Source organism: Zea mays, chromosome 2, assembly GCF_902167145.1.
Source record: "Zea mays cultivar B73 chromosome 2, Zm-B73-REFERENCE-NAM-5.0, whole genome shotgun sequence".
NCBI lineage: Eukaryota > Viridiplantae > Streptophyta > Magnoliopsida > Poales > Poaceae > Zea > Zea mays.
The window spans coordinates 172,341,445-172,347,544 of NC_050097.1; the positions used below are offsets into that span (position 1 = coordinate 172,341,445).

The 6,100-nt window shown below is 41.5% G+C and overlaps 1 pseudogene; it reads right to left on the minus strand.

Moving 5' to 3' along the window:
* Positions 1 to 1,150: 1,150 nt before the first annotated feature.
* Positions 1,151 to 5,252, minus strand: LOC103649081 (uncharacterized; annotated as a pseudogene).
* Between the last annotated feature and the right edge of the window lie 848 nt (positions 5,253 to 6,100).

Here is a 6,100-nt window from a genome sequence, read left to right on the forward strand (position 1 = left end):
CGTCGAACAACCATCGCATCCCAAACATCCCAAAAAATGGTACATTGACATAAGCAACCTCCATCCGCTAGAGCGCCTCAACAACCTCCGCCCATGCCTGGCCTCCTAGCCTGACGCCCTCCATAACCTTCGCCCTCTAGAGCTCCACAACAACGTCTGCCCATGCCTTGCCTCCTAGCCCATTCAGCACTTTCAAGTCGTGCACCATCTCCAACAATTATGCATCTGCCTGCCTCGCTCGCCTTCCCCTCCGCCCTGCCATTCGCCTCACTCGCTTTCATCTCCACAACCTTAGCCTCCGCAACAAACTATCCATGTAAGCCCCACTTTCGTCTAGATGATACAAACGAGTCTCTATCTATGATCCAAGGCTCCATCAGCGCTGAGGTGGAGGCTGGAGGTCATGGGCGCCACCACAGAAGAGGGGGTTTCCCCGACCCCCGCGCTCCTGACCAAGGACGATGTGCGCCGCATCCTAAGCACTGTACGTGATCTAACTGTGGCGAGATGTCACGACAGCAGGGTTTACCTTATCGGTAGCCAAAAAACTGGAGCTCGCCGAGAAACGTGTTTCTTGAATTTCTTGATTTTTTTTGTTTTTCTCAAAAAAAATCGGCCAAAATTTAGAAAGAACAGCTCCGTTTAATAAAAAACATATAGATCGTTTCTAAACCACCTAATGTCACTGTATACATATAACCATTCTATAAATGGAAAAATGAATCACAAATTGACTGCGGATATATATCCATAGAGAACATAGAATAATAAGACAATTCAAATAAACCAAATATTACATAAATAAAGTTCTTTGGCAGCATCCATGCACCAGTGAATATAACACTAGTGTTGAATCACAAATATTTGGTAGTCCATAGTTCAAATAATGCATAGAAATCAATCACATTTCTAAATATTGTTAGGCCACATGAACCAAATATGGCAGCAATATTGTGCTGAAACTGAACAGAGCACACAGTTGATACAATAGAGCCACATGTTCAAAATCTTGCCATTTAATCAGTCCATTTATACGCCATATTCTTGTGCCTGTGCTTGAAGATTAGATCATTGTATTTTCCAATAGTAAGACGACAAATTAATTAGTTAAATGAACTTTTTGAAACAGTGAGACAACGCATCTATAATCTTAGATGTACTTAACCTTCTCGTAGGTTGTGCTACCTCCTCCCTCACTACTATCTGATAGGAAATCATCTCCAATATCTTCTTCTACAACATTCCTTTTCCTACCAGGACCAATCCTAGAATTTAAAAGAACCATCTCTTCTTCATTCAATCCTCCTAACTCCACTAAAACGAATCCACCTGGTCTGTTAGGGGATTCAGGCTCATCATTTTCATCAAGTGTCGGCACTGATTCACTCCTAGAACTACACAACCATTCCATAATCGGGTTGCCTTCATCATACATAGCAACATCTATCATGATGCTACATGGATCTATGTTTCTATCTTTAGAGTTTTTGATTTGTCAAGACTTTCCATATTAGTTTCAAAATGTTGAATGCACAACTTCAAGTTGTAGTGAACATAAATTAGTTTATACAACTTATCATAACTCAACTGATTTCACAATTTGGTATGAACCAAAGCAAAGGTACTCCAATTACATTCGCAACCACTAGAGGACATGCATTGAGAAACAATACGACATGCAAACTCTTGTAATTCTGGGTAGTCTCCACCATATTGATCCCACCAATCAGCTAGGAAAATATGAAAAATAGAACAATCACCACAAATAAAGAGGCAACTCTCAAGGACAACACAAGAATAAATCTAGACAACATGACTTACCTGCATTTGCGCGGCCATTAAGTGTTGAATCTTTAGCCTCTTCTCCTCCAAATAACCCAGCTTGCTTTTGAAGAAAGTATATTGATCAATTGCAGCTAAAGCCTTTGAAGATGAGCTTGAAAGTTTCTTTATGGCCATTGTCACAGCATGTTGGAACTTTGGTGTTCTTGCCATTTTGGAAGTATATAGCGCTTCAGGGTTAAGGGCAGCAGCTATGAAAATAAAAGGGCAGCAACAAATCAATAACTATAATGTTTAATCAGCTAGAAAAATTGAAGGGCAATAATAATTGATTAAGGGCAACAACATCAATAACTATCATGCTTTAGCACATACCTGCAAGCATAAGAGTATCATTTGAGCATATAGTCAAGTCTTCTATTGATTACTTGCATTAATCTATCACACGGATTTTTGTTGATAGGATCATCACCCAAATTAGATCGTATTTTAGCCATAGCACTCATCATTTTTAGAAGAAAAGACGACATAGACACACTCTTCTTTTGATCAGCTAAACAAAGTACAGAGTAGATTGGGGACACCGCTTTCAAAACCTTGTCCATGTCAGTCCACCATTTGTTTTTTGTCAAACAATCATATGTGAAGTCATGATCTTCTTCACCAGCCCACTTACAGTTCTCCCAATCGGTTGATGTCATCGACAACTTAAATTTATCTTTTCTATCCAAAAAACTCTGCAGAAAAATAAAAACAGTACCAAACCTAGTTGTGTTCCACCGAACTAGCACACCACCAATTTTTTCTCGCATCATAGCATGTAACCTACAATAAAAACAACAATAAATTATGAAACAACAATGTATATGAATTATGACAAAACAACAATGAAATATGACAAAACAGAATTGAACTATAACCTATTATGATTATAGAAGAATCTACAAATTCTCTTTGCATTATCCACTACTTCTGCAACATCAGGAAATCGTCCTATATCCTTTAGCATTAAATTTATGGTATGTGCATCACATGGCTGCCAAGTAATATGTGGATATTTTGTTATGAAGTCTTGATAGGCTTTTTTATAGTTTGAGCCATTATCAGTGATGATCTGAACAACATGGTTGATCCCAATATCAGCAACCACGTCAGATATAATTCCATAGATATAATCAAAATTTTGAATTAGTCCAGTTGCATTTACTGACTTGTGGAAGAACATACGCCCATTGCAAAAGATCATAAAATTAATAATGGACATCATGGTAGGACTTGTACAATCATGATATAGAAACACAAAAGTAAGGTCATTTATGAATACCAACATAAAGTAAGGTCGGCTAACTGAACAAGTGTTTACTTGTCCAAGAATCACACATGACTGTAACTCCATAATCCTTCCAATCCTCTTTGAATTTATCCATGTGAGCCTCCATGTCTGCATAATTCATATCCAATATCTATTTCTCTCCCACGTGGAATTGGTACTCCATCACCAAGTTGTTGAGCTAAGTTAAGTGTTGAATGGAAGTATGGGCAGACTTTCTTTCTTCCAGGAATGTCATTAGCATGGAACCATTTTGCCAATGCTATCCCTAGCTTCTCCTTATGACCCTTCTCTAGCATAACATTTATGTGTGGCTGCACTTGTGTCCTACTACGTGCCAAGTCAATGTCAAAAGGACCTCTAGAGATATCTTGTGTATTCTTGTAGTAACTTGACAACCTACTTTGCTTCCCTATAGAACAACTTGCAGCTCCACTTGCACTACCCGTTGACTTACCAAAAGGTGGACAACTATCATGTTCCAATGTGGAAAAAGAATCCCTCAATGATTTTCTCATTGCCATATCAATATGTGCTTGTTCATCAAGAGGAATTCTTGCACTTTGATAACCTTGTCTTGTTGCAGTAACCTCCTTTTCAACAAACAGACGGAGCTTCTTACCACGTGCCCTCCTAATTCTCACATCTGTTACTTTTTGAGACATTAGGTCCTTCACATGATTTGGCACTTTACGACATGCCTCCACACTCCCAGATATGTGACCTAGATGCTCTTTAATCGAGGCACCCCCCAGCCGCCTTTTTTGGTGGTTAAACAATAAAATCACTTAAAGTCAGCCCCATGTGGTCTAGGATATGGCTCACCATGGCTCCAAGTCACATCAATTGGTCCATTTAACTTCACTGGTTTCCCTACGTTAGAAAACATAACACTATTTTAGCAAATATGTCATATATGCAAGGTCTCACAATTTATCACAATGGTCATAAATATGTACACTAGATAGAAATCTATCTGACCATAACTTTGTACAGAAATCCAAAAGTATTATTCTAAAATTTGTAACAAGTAGTATACCGGTATTTTACAATGGTCATAAACATGTGCATTGGATTGAAATCCATATCCTATTGTACAACATTTCATCATTTCAGTTTGTCAAAATTAAATCTAAAGTTAGATATTTTATATAAAACAATGAAAGCAATTACCATGTCGATCCAACACGACCACACCAGCAATATTTGAAGATGTACCGTCATCGGCCATGGCCTTTCCTTTCTCTGCCTGAGTAGCAGCACTAGCACGACGCTCGCGAGGATGGTCAATCATGCGCACTTCATGGAGGAGCTTCAAACTAGAGTAAACTCAGCAATCAGCACTCAAGCGGGACGGAGGAGGCAAGCATGGCAGTAGTAACAGCAAGCACGGGCACGACGCTGAGAAGGCATCGACGTCGGCTCAGCACCAACAGCGACTGGGAGATTGAAGGAGGAGATGCAGCTGACATACCTGAGCACAGCGTCGTGGCAGCCAGAGACCTGAGCTGAGTGCAGTTGTCCCGAGCTCGTGGCAGGCAGGGGCATAGAGCTGTTCGAGCAAAAGGTGGACGCCGATGAATGAGAAGCAGCGCGCAGGCGAGCTGCTTGCAGGCGCTGTGCGCCGTGTGCGGTAGGGCGGCTGCTGGGCGGCGGCCGCTTCCTCCTAGCCAAAAGTGACCGCGTGAGGACGCGAGGTGAGCAAATGAGTTAGGGTTTCAATTTTATATATGTGGGTAATGTTTTGGGCCTCCTTTTTATAGTCCAAACAAATAACTTTACAATTGGCGCAGCAAAATTTAAAAGTGCTGAAAAATTTGAACGGTAATAAAAAAACTGAGCCCACCGAAAAACACGATTTTCGGTTTTTTCGATTTTTTTCGCAGAAAATTTTTCCCATATTTGTGGCGGTGGCGGTGTCGTCTAACGTCTTCTCTGCCCGTCCGAGCGTCATCACCGTCCGCCCCTAGCCCCTACCTCGCTAGCTCACGCATGCCGGTGGCTCCACACCCACGCCTAAGGCTTGATGCATGATGTCGGTACCTCCACTGCTCCATGGGCCACGGTGGTGTCGCGGTGGCTCGCTGGCTCCATCCTCCATCGGTACACCCTCCAGTAGTCCAGTGCTCCACCAGGTCATGCCGTGGACGCGGGGGAGGCAGAGGCAACGCCGCTGCCCATCGGGAGATTCACGTCTACCAGCAGCCGGTATGCCCCTGCCAATGGCGCAGAGTGCGCAACAAAGGTAATGTCTTTAACGCTCTTCTTCTCCCCCCCTCCCCCCCCCCCCTCCCCCCCCCCCCCCCCCCCCCCCCCCCCGCGATGTGCTTGCGCGCTGTACAGGCTAAGATGCTCTCGCTAACGTGTAGAGGCCAGGATGCTCTCACTAGATCGTAAAATACAACTAGTCGGTTGCCCGTGTGTTGTGATGGCTTACAACAATATCCACGTAAACTATCTAACAAAAAAATCTCAAGATTTTTTATTGATTATCTCCGCTCTCCGTATAATATTTTTTTGATTTGGCTAACTGATGTTATTGTTTACTCGATCCAATATGTCTTGGTATAACACGATCAATGAAGTGGGCCATTAGAAGAGAGTTCACAACCACTGACTGAACGAACAGAGATTATAGAATGACATAATTTTACCATACAGAGACCAAATAAGAGAAAGTTTGTGAGCTCAAGTTTCTAAAATAAGTTACATGAACTCAAACTTATAAAAAGATATATCAAAATATCGAGTGATTGCTAAAGTCAGGCATCAATAAAAACTTGATGTGCTACATATAAATTATGTTATTTCGTAGCAATTACTAACGTTTAAAACAATAAATAACCTTTCATTTTACTGTTAGTGTGACAAATCATTGTTGCTACACCCAATTCAACAACCTCAAACACCATAGAGTCTATTGCACCAATATGGTCTCAGAAACGATCTAATGCTTGCAAGAACCAAAAAAGTCGTGTCGTGCTTGAG